This window comes from Euprymna scolopes, chromosome 33, assembly GCF_053919585.1.
Source record: "Euprymna scolopes isolate OS-2025 chromosome 33, ASM5391958v1, whole genome shotgun sequence".
In the NCBI taxonomy this organism is placed as follows: Eukaryota; Metazoa; Mollusca; class Cephalopoda; order Sepiida; family Sepiolidae; genus Euprymna; species Euprymna scolopes.
Genome location: NC_136514.1, coordinates 55,492,450 through 55,510,987, shown reverse-complemented (window position 1 = coordinate 55,510,987; position 18,538 = coordinate 55,492,450).

Below are 18,538 nucleotides of genomic sequence, written 5' to 3'. Positions count from 1 at the left end.
CTGGTGTGTGACCGACCCACGTGTTACACTAAATGTCTTAAAAACGGTCCCATGATGATGTGGTGATGGGCCAGTCATTAGGGTCTATCAAGAGGAAGAGCATACCTGAGATGTTGGATTCACTCAACATGTCTGTACTCTGCTGGGACTCTGGCTGGAACCTTCTTCGTCTTCAGGCCCGTTTCGTTCGACTTAGAGCAGACATTTATGGCAGACACAAAGACACACAACACAGGTCGCAATAAATATGAGAAATATAATTAACTATTTATTTTATATACAATAACTATATTACAAAATTAACATACTATTTACAGATCATACAATTGATTTTGACCATTACTTCTTTAAAACTAACTAACTAACCTTAACTAGTGTTGAGGGAGTGGGGATGCCCCTCTCTCGTTTACAGAAAAGGAAAATAACATGTGCCTACCCCATGCTGTCCGGACGAAAAAGAGGTCGATAAAAAGAAGGGAATCATGGCATTACATTTTTTCTGCGTATCTCTCCACTTAGGGCCAAATTACCACTTGCCCATGCTGAAGGGTGTGTTAACAACCACCAGAAGCGACATACACACAGAAAAATCTTAGTTCTATAATAGACATACATACATACATACACACATACAGAAATACATACACAGACAAATCTCCATGATGTAACGAAGATACCTGCATACAGAAATTCATCCATCCATCCATCCATCCATCCATAGTCTTGAGACCTGGAGGGGCATAGGCCATCCATAACATTGTAGATGCTTTTGTAGTGGGAAGTTCTTTTTTTCGGGTCGAGGGTGCTGGCCTCAAACCCAACCTACTCGTAAGGTACATACAGCGCCTGGCCTTCTGAAATAGTCATTCATCTAGTACTGGCCAATTTCAACGTTGCTTAACTTCGGTAATCTGGCGAGAACCGGTGTGTCAACGTGATTGTGCCGCACACAGAAATACATACACACAGATAAATCTCAATTATATAACAAACATATATACATATACATATGTATATGTATATATGAACATATATATATATATACATATATAGACATAGACCAATCTCTATTACACAAAAATACATACATACAGATATACATAAATACAGACAAATATCATTTATATATTAAACATACATACATACGAACAGGTAACTCTTCATTATATGAAAGACATACATACTACATACGTACATGCACACAGATAATTCTCCTTTATAAAAATAGATATGTACACAGACATGCATACACATATATGTTACTCCATTATATAATACACATTCATACAAAAATACATACACATAGACAAATCTCCATTATATCTCCAGACATATATACATACATATATATTAACACGCAGACAAATTATATATATATATCCATTATATAAAAGTAATACATATATAGAGACATACACACATAGAGATAAATCCTTATTATATAACATACATTAATACACACAAAAATTCATACAAACAGACAAAATACTATTATATAAAAGAAATCAATACATACATACACAAAAATAACTGTCCAATATAGATTAGACATACATAAATAAATACACACAGGCAAATCTTTATTATATAATAGACATACATACATACATACATACATACATACAGATAGACAGACAGACAAATCTCCATTGTATAATAGAAAAACATAGATACATACACAGACACACATAAAAGTAAATACATAAAGGCATAAAGACATACAGCTCTCCATTATATAATAGACATAGATGCAGGCATACATACACTCCGACAAATCTTAATTATATAACAAACATACATACATATATACATACAGGCAATTTTTATTTTATAATAGACATACATACATGCACATCTCTATTATAACATAAACATACACTGACAGACAAACCATTTATTTCATAAAAGATATTTATTTATACAGAAAAAATGCATTAAAACTGCTATTATTCGCTATTGTATAATAGACATATATATATATATATATATATATATATATATATATATATATATATATATATACACGCAGAAGAATCCCAATTATATAATATTAATACATACATACTGACATACATACACACAGATAAATTTCCATGATATTTCTTACATTCATGCATAACGAAATACACGCATATAGACAAATCATACAGACTAACGCAAATACTCACAGAGACAAATCTCTAGTATAGAATAGACATATATACAGGCATACATTCATACACACGGAAAATCTCCATTATTTTATAGATATACATACATGCAGACATACACACAAATAACTAAAAAAAATCAAGAATCTCTTTTATATAATAGACTAACGTACACACAGATATATATCCATTATATGATAGACATATATGCATGCATACATACACACAAATAACTCTTCACTACATAATATTTTACATACACACAGACATATATGCATATAGATGATTCTCTATTATATAAAAGACATACATACAGATATGCATACACACAGAAAAATCGCCATTACAATATAAGCATACATGCACGGGAAAAAACCCTCTATATTTTATAATAGATATACGTACACTCAAAGAAATCTTTCTTATATAATAGTCATACATAAAGACATACATACACACTATCATATATTAGACATACATGCATACATACATACATACAATGACAAATCCTTTTTATATAATAGATACACATAAATACAGACAGACAAAACTCTATTATATAACAGACATACCTACATTCATTAATAAACAACTCAAAATCTTTTATTATGTAATAGACACGCATACATACACACATATATATCCACACAGACAGATCTGAATTATGTAAATACATAAAGACAGACATATAACCAACAGACAAATATCTATTATATAATGAACATACATATATACATACATACATACACACACACACACACACACACAAAACTACATAATATTATGAAAATCCATACAAACAAAAACATACACACAGACAAAAGTCTCCATTACGTAATAAACATGCATACATACACAGAGACAAATCTCAATTATATAACAGAAAGTGTGTGTGTTCGATTCTTAATCTGACAGGGAGTTGTGAAGCGTCTAGTGTGTTAGGTTAGTGTTATGTTCATTCTTGCATGCCTTGTCGCTTTCAGCTAACACCGCTGGCTAACCTCGCGGTGAAACGGGAGCAGCTATGCATAAATCTTCCCTGCTAGTACATAGCCTCTCCATCATCAAGACTCCTACAGTACCTCCACGTTGTAACTGGGTGCCTTGCGGCCCCAAGCTAAGCTTGTAGGAGATCTCGGAATAGTAGGGGACCCCAGTAGTGAGTTGTGGCCCACCGATGTGTGGACAAAACCTGGCACACTACCAACCCCTACCCCACTGTCTTGTGGGTGCCCTTGGTTGGGCGAAGACTAGGGGAACCAATCCTAAAATCAAACACTACTGCCTTGTGGGCCTGATCACAGCAAAAGGTTAAGAGATGGGAACTCTGACTTCAAACCCTATTGCTGGCTTGCAGTTTTCCTTAAAAGTCTATGGAACCTCATCCAGAAAGAAAGGCGTAGTAGCGGACACAATAGGGCGATTGTCTACCTCACTGAGATTACTTGCGGGCAGAAGCTGTGAAAGTTCCTTTGCTGCTAGTCGTCGCGAATTCTCTCCACTAGACATGAGCATTGGAGATTCAGAGAGTGTCTATCTGATGTGCAACATATACCACACCTAAACTGCGCAAGCAAGTGTTAAGAGCCAAGGTGGAAAGTCCAACACCGAAGGATAAAGCACCGAGGCCCTGTCTAGTCATCCTCAAGACTAACGGACTGCATGATGATGATGTAAATGATATGTACATACATACAGACATATACACACAAATAAATATCAGTTATATAATAGAAATACATACACACAAACAAATCACTGTTATATAATTAAATACACATACAGACAGACATAAATAAACGCAGATACATAACAATTATACAATATACATATAGACATACTTACAAACAGACAAATTTCGATAATATAATAGACATACATACATACAGAAATAATAAACACAAATAAATCTCCATTATATAATAGACCTTCATATAGACGTTTTGTGTGGCTTAAGGTGGTTTACGTAGCCAGCTTTGAGAGAAGCACTCGTTCACAAGTGTCGCATTTTCAGGTCTGTGTAATCGGCAAGACCATCAATAAAACTTTTGCCTGTAGATTAGTGTTCTTCTTTTCTCTAGAGCACCACAAAATTCACGTACACGCTTTCGCCACTTCGGTCTTGCCAAAGTAAGTTTTTTTTTCCACGTGTCGATGTTGATTTGCAAGACTTCAAAATGTTCTTTCTACATACACACAGGCATACATACACAAAGATAAAGCTCAATTATATAATAGACATAAAAATGTCTTCTTTCAGTTTTAACAGACTATGGATACCCACTGTAAGGGTGCCTGCGCGTGAAATATTTGTGGCAAATGTTGCGTAATTACCAACCACACCTCTCCTGTATCGACGTTGTCGAATATCAGTGGTAAGTGGAGATTCAGGACGACTGAAAACAATGCCTAGATAAGCGGAAAGCACATACAGCGCCAAGAATTCCCAAATGATCATCCATCTGGTACTAGCCAGGCTCAGCGTGGCTTAATTTCAATGATCTAACGAGAACCGGTGTGTCAACGTAATTATGACGTAATAATAGATATACATACATGCATACATACATACATGCAGATAACTGTTCTTTATATAATAGATTCCCCATGAAATCAGCCGGTGTGCCTTTTTCAATTGGATATGGTTGACAAAATTTGAACCCCTCCACTGACGAAACTTAGCTCAAAGAATAAATAATTTCTTCTAAAATTTAAATATTATTCATTCAGGGTAATGATGATCAAGAAAATACCAAATATGTTGATTTTACTTCGTAGTGTTTTCATTTTTAGCTAAATACTAGACTACCCATGACCCGTTGGGTCAGTATATATTAACTATGGAATTAATGTATGAGCGTGACACTTTTGACGTAAAAAAATAGTTTTTTGTGACGTAACAGAAACATTTCTATGGGTCATTCTGTTTATAATTGTTTATTTTTGAAAAAAAAACTTCTTCATTAGTAGTATTAGTAGTAGTATTAGTAGTAGGAGAAGTAGTAGAGTAGTAGTAGGGAAAATACATGTCAGCCAGTAGTAGTAATAGTAGGATAAGGAAGAGGAGGCGTATTAGTAGTAGTAAGAGGAGGAAGAGTAGGCATAGTAGTAGTTGTAAAGAGGAGAAGTAATAGTAGTAGCAAGAAGTGGAGGCATAGTAGTAGTAGGAGGAGGATAATGCGCAAGCAAACAAGCAAACAACCAAGAACGACAGCGTTTTAGTATTACATAGATACAAACACACAAGTACATAGACAACTGTCCTTTATATAATACACTATCTACAGCTAAAATCATGTCAGCGCTTACTGGTTTCTGATTGTTCAATGGAGTTACGCGACGCGAGGTTGGTCAGTATTTTAATGGGTGAGAATTTGAGAACACGATTCTCTTTCCATTTGCATGCAGACGCTCGACAATCAATTTACAAATATGACGAACGGTTTGAAAATTATTTTCTGCAAGTAATATAGAGCGTTTTTACGTGGAGCAAGATATCATCTCTTGGTTATATATTAATAGATAAGCACTGATACAATGAATACCCAAATATTTATAACATAAATGTATTTATTGTAACGTGGCGTGACCGTTACTCTTTAACTGTGTCGCTATAGTCCAAATCTCTCTCTGACCCCAACGCCGTCTAGTATGGTCGCAAAAGACCAAACAAATATAAATAAACCACTCTGCATTTTCCTTTAAGTGCAAATGAAATCTATTTGTTCGTGGTTTTTCCAAAACATCGTATTTCATTATTTTTCCAAAGTTTCTTTGAATACACGTGCTTTTCTTAAAAAACCTGTCTCCGCCACCCTTCGCTGGCGCTAGCCCGTGCTCTCTCGCCCTCGACTTTCACGCGTCATTGTTGCCCGGCACGTACTTTGCTTTTCCCTCGACCACGTTGAGTATTCTTCTCTTTTTTTCATGTGGCGCGGCATGCACACTTGCTAATTTATATAAGAGCCTTAACGGCTGCTACTGTTAATATTTTCGTTAGCCATCTATCCTTCGACTGCTGCAAATATTTTCACACTTGCCCACATCCGCTCTGTTGCATTTACAAATTAAATCTATTTGTAACACATCCTGTATAAATATGTAGAGAGAAAGAGGGAGAGGGAGAGAGAGAAAGAGAGAGAGAGAAAGGTAATTAGATGGACAGTTTTGTTGTCTATATTGATCAACACAAGCCCGCGATGTTTGATCAATTTCGAATTTCAGAAGTGATTAAGTTTAAATCTATAAAGCTATAAAAGTGAACGTGCCTGTGTGTCTGTGTGTCTGTGTGTCTGTGTGTGTATGTGTGTACATTTTCTTACGCAATAACCCTCTTAATTTAAAATCTACAGACTCGAAATTTGATATAGAGGGTACTGAGATGTGGAAAAATCTTTGTTATCCGTTTTCGGCCACAAATTTGGTTGTTGAGGAATCAATGTTCAACGATTTTACCTTTGAAAACTCTACCAAACACCTCCGCCAATTTTTGGTCTAAACACTTGAAATTGTAGATATAAGTTCTTTGGACATGGATCTAACTAAATAACTTGATTTAAGCTCCAAACAATAAATGTTAAGGGGTCATAATAGAGGTCAAAAATTAAAAAGAAAATTACCTTTCTTTTGCTCAACATACACCTTTATACACCCGGGCAACGCCGGGCTGAAATGCTAGTAATAAATAAAAGCATACATTATTTAATGGATGATGACGTTGATTATGGGATTATAGGATGATATTATCTGTTGTGTAGTGGGTACGTATTGGAACAACTTATAACGAGGATTCCAAACAAGGACTCAGAACAGAGATGATAATGACATTTATATTCCGCGAGAGAAATTTATAAGAGAGCTGAGAGAGATGCGAATTCATTATTGAAGGAATGTGTAATAGAGTTCTTTTACATCACAGGGGAGATACTTCACTTATGATGGAGGAGGAGACATTACTTGGAAGGGATTATATAAAGTTCTTTTAAGATGATTGACTAAACACATTTAACTTTCAAGTCAGTGGAATGAAGACAGACGAAGACAGACAGTTACAAAATATATATGTTAATTCTTTCTTCATCAACTGGCTGACTGATGATTCAGCAATTCAAGCCTTTGTGGCTATATGATCTCCTCTCTCTCCCTTCGCCTCTAAGCGCATCAGCTTCACTAAGTCACTGTCCGACTCTTGTCTCTGACTCTATCACTGTGATTGTGATTGTCTGATTTCTCTAACTTCGAACCCTGTCCCAATATATTAAGAATCACTTTTCTTTATGACATCAGAGGTGTGGTCAACCAACGTGACTTTATCACGTTTCAGTTTACCCGTGCCCTTCCACATGCATCTAATATAAATAAAAGAAATCCGTGAATTAAATTGTATCATTTAACTATTTGTTACATAACATTTTCACCTTGTTATTGTCCCTTCTTTTAACTGACATATTTAATAGCCATGGACAATAGTTTTATTCCTGATATAAATAATATTTAGTTATTTTCAAGAACAATGCCAATCGTTCTGCATTCCTAGAATTTCAATTATCTTTTAACACTTGCCTATCGGGTTCGATTGTAGCCTTTTCCTAATATCATTTTCAAACTTATCTACTTTTGCTTCATTACTTACTTGAGTTCCTTTTCATAACATAACTATGTTTAATGTGCAAACAATCAAACAAGCGATGAAAAGCAAGTGACGGACGCACGGAAGTGGATTTTCAAAGATTTTCTTGCCATTTCGTTCTAGCAGGCAACTTCCCACTATCTCATACATTCTAACCTACAGGATCCTTTAAAGAATCTGATTGTCGCGTTACGTGCAATTGTTTGTATTCCTATAGCACTTAGTTCACAGGGTGTATTTGCCAGATAGTTTTTGAAATGCTTATTCATGGGTTTGATGGCTTCTATAATTACCTTGATTATGGAGGTCATTCTAGAATTTCAAATCTTTTTTCATGCCGCAAGAACTTTGTGTTTCCTTATTTTTCCATCTCACTTCTATTTAACCCATTATTCGGAACACTAAATTCTACTAAGATTGCTTCATTCTCTTTCGTTACCCATATCGCTATGTCAGGCTTAATAGCACCGTTTTCTAGTCACGTAGCTATAGAAATTGCATAGCCACAGTGGATGGTGCGTGACTTATTTCTAACTGTTCTTTCTGGTGTATGTTCTAAAGACTTCCTGCTACATTCGATATTCAACTTTTTAATCATGTTCTAATGAAGATATTCACATACTCCGTTGTGTTGTCAGGTGCTACCAGATCAGGCTGTCTGAAGATATTAGCTTCCTGAGACGAAATACAACTAACATTGATACTTGTTGTTTTTTGCAAAGCTTAATTAAGTTCTGCAAAACTAGGAACAAAAATAACACCCCCCACACTTTTCTTCCTTCCCATTTCCCATTTCTCTTTTTATCTCCCCCATTTCTTAACTGGTTTGCTAGCTTAAAATGTAACAAACATTAATACTGTAACCCTTTTTTTCTAGCTCGCATTGCAAAACTCATGCATGTTCTGCAAGGGAAGAAAAACGATAACGTCCACTATAAAGCAACAAAATCAAAAAAAAAAACTTCTACAAAATAACTGGATGCAACATAAGTACAAACTGGATTCGACGTTGAATAACCCTAAAAGGGTTGATATGCCGTAAAACAAACCAACCAAACCAACCATTGTGTTGCATAGTAGCCCCTTTACCCGGCAACTATTGCTTAATTAACTCTCTTTATTTAGTAGTATTGTTTTCGCTCGTGCATTTTAATTTCTGTTGGTTCAATATTCTACGTCATTTCAATATATTCAGCTCATGTAGAATAGATTATAATGGATTGTAGTTATAATAATGATTCTAATTTCGTTTGATAACGACTCGCAAAAAGAGATGAAATTCATTCATAGATGACTCTCCTTCAATCCCGGCTCTTATTCGAGGGTTTTAAAGATCTGGGAATTTCCTAAGAATATTGGTGGCGCCACAAATAGTAGAGGTTTGAAGCCGATCTAACAGATCAGAGATCCTAGTTTGTTTCAGATATTTTACCAGACGACATATTACCAGACCTAGCGTACTTGCTATCACCGGTAGTACTTGGGTTTTAACTTCATGCATACACCTTACCCCTTATGGCAACGGAGTTAATTGTCACACTTTGAATTTTTATTCTCTATCACTAACAATCAGGGTACTAAAATATCTACAACTAGACGATGTACCCGGCGTTGCCTGGTGGGAAAATACGCGTACATATATTTTAATAAATATATAAACTGAGACATGTGCATACGAGTATTTTTTCCTAAACTGTTCATATTTTGTAAGTAAAAAAAAAGAAAATACTCAAGCTGAGATCGAAACCAACACCTCAAGATATTGAGTCAAATATACCTATACACCAGCTCGACACGACATTTACAATTTTTTTTCCAAAAATCTTATTCTTGACATAAAGAAGCTATCATGTTTTTCGACCGCGCACGCGCAGTCGTGAAACAGTTAACATAGATAAAAATCTCACGTACTAATTTGCTAATTTTTACCAATTAGCAGCACACTTTTCCGGATGAACACCTATGAAAAACTTTTCCACATAGCTGAATATCCTACATATAAAATTTCAAGTCTGTAGATAAAAATTTCGTTGAGTATATAGGTTGATAAATGTACCCATTCTCACTTTTATGGCTATATAGATTTACTACTTCTTTGCGTTCTTTACAATGACTACCGAATCCGGACGATAATGTTCAAATTGTCTGTGTGTATTGCCACCTTTGTTCCATCATTTCCACTCGCACTGTTTCTAACATCCTCGGGTAACTTCTCAAAAAATTTTCGAGCATACTTCAAAAAAATACTTCTCAAAAACTTCCTGTAAATCCGACGTCTTGCAGGGAACTGTTTCTGGGTCAATAAGCTATATTTTGTTACAACGTGGGTAACTGACGCAGAAAACTTTCACCAAATCCGACACTACTACTACTACTACTACTACTACTACTACTAATAATAATAATAATAATAATAATAATAATAATAATAATAAAAACAAGCGGAGCCTGTGGAAATTCCACAGTGGACTCTTTCATATGTAATATATTGATGCATTTTTGTGGATGTTAAGCGTAAATGGAGACACCCTGGTATCATTGTAGTTCTTTTGTTAAAACTACAAAAGTTTATATCTAAGCTAGCAGGGACGCCCGGCATAGCCTGGTCGTAAAATATGCTTAAATTCGATATTTTAATTTATGCAGACTTCGTATATATTACTATAAGAGTCAATTTTCGATCAGTTCTTATATATCATACACTTGTGATTTCAAAGATAGAAATAAATCCATATGGCTTGAATGCATCAGCATGAATCGAAACCGAAACCAAAACTTATGAAGAAAAAAAAGAATGTATTCATATATAACTTTTTTCTTTTTTTTTTTACATAGGCATCACCACATTATCAAGACCAAGAGGTCACTCAAGGATAAGGGTTAACGAGTGTACAGTAGACATTGGACAATATAGTAATCATTAGTAATGAAAATTTGGTAAATTTGATAACTTATATGGAACGGCTCATCAAGAACTTATTTACGTTAGACTTGAACACAACCATATTGTAGTCAGCCGGAAAGCAGGAAAACGGAAGACAATTCCACAGGCGTGCAGTTCTAAGAAAGAAGCTTTGTTCATGGAATCTACGTTTAGGTTTAGGTACAGATAAAGAGTGGGTGGAATTATTGATAGTGTTTACAGCTAGACGAGTGTTTCTTGTGAAAGTTTTGCGAGGGGGGACCATAGATTGAAGCTCAGTTGAACACTTTCCATGAAAATAACGATACATCAGAGACAAACTCGCAACATCTCTTCTGTGAGATAGAGGTTGCAAGGAAGAGAAAAGGACATCTCCTACGAGGCTACGAAGTCTATTTTGAACTCTATCAAGGCAGGACAAATCCTTTCTAGCAGCTCCTGCCTAGATGTGGCAATAGTATTCCATCCTTGGACGTACCTGGCTCTTATATAGATAGAGAATAGCATCAGCAGTGAGATATCTACCGGATCGATAGAAAGATCCCACCATTTTCCAGCGGCCTTGGCAACAGATTTGATGTACGTGTTCCATTTAAGATCAGGAGTAATGGTCAAGCCCAGAAGCTTGTCGAAACTTGAGGCCTCCTGAAGACGAGAGCCATTCATTTCAATTGATGCCAGATGTGGATCAGAATGTTGATGATGTAAAGAGAGAAGCTTGGTTTTAGATGCATTAAAAGTAACCAGCCACTCCTTACCCCATTGTACTACGTGCTCAAGATCAGAGGAGAGAGAATTGGAGAGAACTTGGTCGTTTACTGTCTTAGATGTGCTACCATAAATGGTAGTGTCGTCAGCATAAATGTCTACAAATGATGTAAGGATGTGATTTGGAAGACCATTAATGTAGATCAGGAAACGAGTTGGGCCCAGGATGGACCCCTGAGGGACACCGGCATTAATACTGTGAGCTTCTGATTTTTGCCCCTCAACTACTACTCTTATGAACCTATCAGAAAGAAATGGTTTAATAATTGAGAAGACATTTCCAGCTATACCATAGCTAGAGATCTTATGAAGTAAACCTTTATGCCATACCCTATCAAAGGCCTTATATATGTCAAGAGCAATTGCCCTAGAAAGGTTGCCTCCGTCGAGAGATTTGCTAATCCTATGAGATATAACTGTAAGCACATCTGCTGTAGATCTAACAGAACGGAAACCATATTGAGTGTCACTAAGAAGGTTATTTTTGTTGAGATGGTTGATTACTTCTGTATTTAACACAGATTCCAGCAACTTACTCATGACGCACAGGAGACTTATTGGCTTGTACTGAGAGGGGGATGAGCGATCACCTGAATTCTTAAATACAGGGCATACTTATGAGGTTTTCCAGGGAGATGGGAAACTATTCTCCTTAAGACAACGTTTAAACAGTTTTGTAAGTATGGGCGCTAGTTCAGGTTGAAGTTTTTTGAGTACTATAATTGGAATACCGTCAGGGCCAGTTGCTTTACTGGAATCAAGGTTTTTGATTAGCTTGGCAACCTCACGTACAGATATACGTATATCACATAGCGTGTTTTCTGATACATGAGGAAATATTGGGGGTTGGCGTACTTGATCGCAAAGGGTAGAATTAGCTGCTAAGTTCTGTACAAAGAGTTTGGTTTTGTCTGATGCTGACGAGATTACCTCAGGTCCATTGATAATAGTTGGGATGGAGCACACGTTTCTGTTCAGGATTCTTTTTGCTATTTGTCAAAACTGGTGGGAACCAAGCCGCTGCTCAGCTACTTTGGACTTAACAGATTGAGCATACAACTCTCTTGCGTTCTTTATTACTTTCTTACAATGGTTGCTGGCAGTCCTGAAAGCGGCTTTAGTTTCCATACATCTATTACGTTGGAAACAGTGGAAAAAGTGATTTCTGTGCGCAATTGCAGCAGCACATTCTGGAGAAAACCATGACTGGCTGTTAGGTTTTTGCTGAAACTTTTTCGAGAGTATGAAACGGTCAATATCTACAATTTACCATTCCGTCAAGTCTAATACTATAGAGGACATATCCTTTTTAAACATGGAATGCAGAAGTAGATCAGATATAAATGTACGGAAGCTATCCCAGTCAACCTTAGTGTATCGATATACTTGTATATATACATAAACTTGTGTTCTTTCAGCTATAATCGAAATCGAAACCAAAACTGTTGAAGAATTCTTGGTAAAATTACTTATTACAAGAAATGGAAATGTATAACAATTAAACGACATACACTCGGAAGAAAAAAAATAAATGTGACACAGAAAATAACACACACGCTATCGTATTAATATATAGATTAAAATATTTTATGTACCAAAAACAATTTTTCATTAAACTATTTTAGTTAAAAGAATCTGTAATAAAAATAATTTATTTAGAAAAAGGAATTGTCATTAAATATATATATATTTTTTAGATTTAATGTTTTTATAAAAATATTTTAGGTACAAAACCAGTTTAGTTTCGCTAATAACGTGTCGATTTTTGGTTAGTAACGTCAAGACTTTTCATGAAGTTCGAGGTTTCATAACAGATATGCATCTTGGCTTTTATTTACATTAACATGTAGTAGTAATAGTAGTAATAATATTTTAATTAACAAAAAAATCAGCGCCTCTCTCTCCCTCTCAATAAACAAATGTAAAAAAATAAACAATAAAAAACAAGTAACTGCTCAATGTTTGTGCCCGCCGACTGAGAGATTTGTGTTATCGTTTTTTACTACGGAATAACTTAAGATCAATTATTTCTTAACGACTTTTGAAAGGTAAACCCTAACTTTTATAGAATTAAAAACAAATATAGCGATGAGAACACGCTAATCTAATGCAACCTGGAGCGTTCGAAAATGTGTATTTCGAAATTAAATGCCTATTCCAGAATAAAATCTCAACCAATCAAATTTGCCGGAAAGCGTGACACACAAAAGAACACACACGCTATCGTATTAATATATAGATAATAATAATAATAATAATACTAATACTATTAATAATAATAATAATAATAATAATAATAATAATATATTTGAATAATAATAATAATAATAATAATAATAATAATAATAATAATAATAATAATAATATATTTGAATTGCAGAAAAAAATAAAACAAAAATATTGGAGGAATCAAGAAAATTGAAAACACAAGATTGTCACTTAACTACGCTTTCCTAACGAAAAAAAATATGGTGGTGTCGGTATCGACTGCTGCCAATAGACAGACCGTGGAGGAGAAGTACTAACCAAACCTCTACGCAATGTATGCGTACAGGATTTAAGTTCGTCAGACTTATTGCTACCTAAATTTCAGTGACGACCAGTGGTTACTAGCAAAACGTCAATGGCAAGCAACTGTTACAATGACTCAATATCATTTCCAAAGTTTATTGAAGGAAATGATTTTGGTTGGTTGTTTTTGTTTTACGGCATATCAACCCATTTCGGGTTATTTAATGACGAATTCAAAGATTTTGAAGAAAATTTTTGTTTAATAGAATATATTTGTTGTTTTCACGTCAGTTTCTATTTAACCCATAGTTAGGACCCTAACAGGTACTTCCACTCCGGGTCAGAGTGGACCTGGGAGCAATGGTAATTAAAGGGTGGTTCCACACTCCCCAAAACCCGCAAGCTGGGGTCTCACCACTGGATATAGTTTAAGGTCATATCCAGGACCCCCATTGAGGGACTTTTACCCTCTGCAGGGGGGCAGGCAGCGTATTCTAATATTCTAATGCCCCACCGACAGGGCCGAAGGAAATGAGTACTAAAAATCTGGCGAGCATCCTTGCCGTCCAGACTCATACGATGATCATCAGTGGTTGTCAAAAAATAATCTTTGATTTTGGCCTTTGTAAGTACAAATAATAATAATAATAATAATAATAATAATAATAATAATAATAATAATAATATTAATAATAATAATAATAAAACTAGCAGAACCGGTGCACATTCCACCTTTTTGAACATTTTTAAAATAAATAAAAAAAAAAAAACAAATAACGACGAATTTAAAACTCTTTTAGTAAATTATTTTTTAAACTTTAAAAGATAAAAAGAATTAATTAAAAAGATTTATATTGTTTTCAGTTACAATTTTTGTTTTGTTTTTGTTTCTTAATATTTTAATATAAATTAGAAAGAAACAGATATCAATTGACTTGCACATTGCTTTTGTTTGAACTTTAAAATAATCTATGATATAAAACTCACATTGTCCTCTCAATATAAATAGAAAATAAGATAACGAGTGTGAAACCGTTAAAAAACAGCCATGTTTTTTGTTCCGAAAATATTGGTAGAAGAAATGGTTTGAATCGTTTTAAACGAATAAAGAGTTACTATAAAAGGAAGTATTGCATTTATCATTAATTAAAGTTTGCGATGATAGTGTTTTTGTGACACCGCACGTCGAACAAGAAAATTAATATTTAGATAATAATAATAATAATAATAATAATAATAATAATAATAATAATGATAATAATAATGATAATAATAATAATAACAATATTAATAATAATAACAATAATAATAATAAATTTACAGGACTTATTACATTTTATAACTTGCTATATATATATAAAATATATATATATGTGTGTGTGTGTGTGTATGTGTGTGTGTGTGTTTGTATACAATCGAGAACAGAAATTTATCAACACATCAAGCCGGAAGAAATCATCAAAACGACGGATTGTAAAGTTTAATTCGGTGTGTGTGTGTGTGCATATATATATGTATATATATATATACACACACACATATATATGTATATATATATATATATTGATACGACAAAAGAAAGACAATTAAACACATAGATATATCAGAAAAGCGATAAGAGTACCGGGTTTGTTCGAAGCAAGTGAAAACACTTTCAGAAGACTTTCGTTGATCCGAATGAAACTTTACAATCCGTCGTTTTGATGATTTCTTCTGCCTTGATGTGTTGATAAATTTCTGTTCTCGATTGTATACAAACACACACACACATACACACACACACACACACATATATATATATATATATATTTATATATATAGCAAGTTATAAAATGTAATAAGTCCTGTAAAATGTAGTAAGTCTTCAGACGTACCCCGCCACCGTACTTTTTATCGATACTCTATGGCTGACTGGGATATCTTCCGTACATTCATATCTGATCTACCTCTGCATGTTTAAAAAGGATGTGTCCTCTCTAGTATCAGACCTGGTTAATTGTAGGCATAGACCGATTCATACCATCCAAAACATTCCAACAAAACCTAACAGCCAGCCATGGTTCTCCCTAGAATGAGCTGTTGCCATCGCGCACAGAAATCACTTTTTCCATAGCTACCAACGTAATAGATGTACTTAGACTAAAGCTGCTTTAAGGGCTTCCAGCACCCACTATAAAAGAGTAATAAAAATGCAAGAGAGTTGTATGCTCAGTCCGTTAAATCCAAAGTAGCTGAGCAGCGGCTTGGTTCTCACCAGTTTTGGCAAATAGCAAACAGGATCCTGAACAGAAGCGCGCGTTCTATCGCAACCATAATCAATGGACCTGAGGTCATCTCGTCAGCATCAGACAAGGCCAAACGATTTGCCAAGAACTTTGCAGCTAATTCTACTCTATGCGACGAAGACTATCAACTCCCCGTATTTTCTCCTATAACAGACAACACGCTATGCAACATACACATATCTGTGCGTGAGGTGGCCAAGCTAATCAAGAACCTTGATTCCAGTAAAGCAACTGCCCCTGGCGGCATTCCAGTTATAGTGCTGAAAAAGCTCCAACCAGAACTTGTTCCCATACTTCCAAAACTGTTTAAGCGTTGAAGGAGAGGTGCTTTCCAACACCCTGGAAAACTTCATCAGTATGCCCTGTATTTAAAAGTCATCTCCCTCTCAGTACAGACTAATAAGCCTCCCTCTCAGTACAGATTAATAAGTCTCCTGTGTGTCATGAGTAAGTTGTTGGAATGCATATTAAATAAAGAAGTAGTCAACCACCTCAGCAGAAACAACCTTCTTAGTGAAATGCAATATTGTTTCTGCTACGCAAGATCTACAGCAGATGTACTAAGGGTTATATCACATAGGATTAGTGAATCTCTTGACAAAGGCTTCCTTTCCAAGGCAATTGCTCTTGACATATCGAAGGCCTTCGTTCGATAAGGTATTCATAAGGGCCTAGTTCACAAGATTTCCAGCTAAGGTATCATTGGAAATGTTTTCTCAATTATTAAATCATTTCTCTCCCATAGGCTCATAAGAGTAGTGGTTGATGGGCAGAAATCAGAAGCCCACAGTATTAATGCTGGAGTTAATCAGGGGTCAATCCTGGGCCCAACTCTCTTCCTGATATACATCGATGATCTTCCAAAACACATACTTAAATCATTCGTTGACATCTATGCTGATGACACGACCATCTATGGCAACACATCAAAGGCCATAAATGACAAAGTTCTCGCTGCTTCTCTCTCCTCTGACCTTGAGCGCATGGTACAGTGGGGGAAGAGGTGACTGGTTACTTATAATGCATCCAAAAGCAAGCTTCCATCTTTACATCATCAACGCTCTGATCTGCACCTGGCATCAATTGAAATGGATGGTTCTCGTCTTGGAGAGGCTCCATGTTTTGACAACCTTCTGGGTTTGATCTTTACTCTTGATCTGAAATGGAACACGTACATCAAGTCTGTCACCAAGGACGCTGGGAAAATGGTGGGATCCTTCTACCGATCCAGAAGATATCTCACTACTGATGCAATTCTCTATCTGTATAAAAGCCAAGTACGTCCAATGATGGAGCATTTCTGCCACATCTGGGCAGGAGCAGCTAAAAGCAGCGTATCTTGCCTTGACGGAGTACAAAATAGACTTCGTGGCTTAGTGGGAGATGCCCTTTTTTCTTCTCTGCAGCCTCTCTCCCACAGAAGAGACGTTGCGTCCTGTCTTTGTTTTATCGTTATTTCCATGGAAAGTGCTCGTCTATGCTCCAATGTCAGGTCCCCCCTCGCCAATCTTTCATAAAAAACACCCGTCTAGCTGAAACTACTGTCATTAATTTTCCCCACTCTTTATCTGTGCCTAAATACAAACGTAGATTCCTGAGCAGAGCTTCTTTCTTAGAAGTGTACTACTGTGGAACTCTCTTCCGTTTGCCTGTTTCCCGCCTGACTACAACTTGGATACCCTCAAGTCCAACATAAATAAATTCCTGACAAACCACCCCCTTAAGTAAAACACTCAATCAAATCTCCAATACTAATGATTACTAGGATACTATCCTATTGATTACTGTACACGCAATAACCCTTATCCCCAAGTGGCTTCCGGGCATTGATAAGTCGTGACCTCGATGTAAAAAATAAATATATATATATATATATATATATATATATATATATATATATATATGTGTGTGTGTGTGTGTGTGTGTGTGTGTGTGTATGTGTGTGTGGCGATTAAACTACACAGAATATTCCGCGTTTCATCCATGCTAGGATTCACCACGCTTATTAATTAAGTTATATATATATATGAGGGACTTTGTGCGTATCTGTGTGAGTGCGATCCTTATGGAGTCGAAAACGACTGGACCCACTTTATATTATTGGAATATCATAGATAAATAACGATAGTCGATAATTGAAATAATACGAGGAAGAAAGGAAAAGGAGATTTGGACAAAAATCAACATCTTACACCGCCTAACATCCCAAGTGCATTTGAGAAGTTTATTACCACACAAGCTAAAAGCTCGATATATAAAATCAACAGCGTCT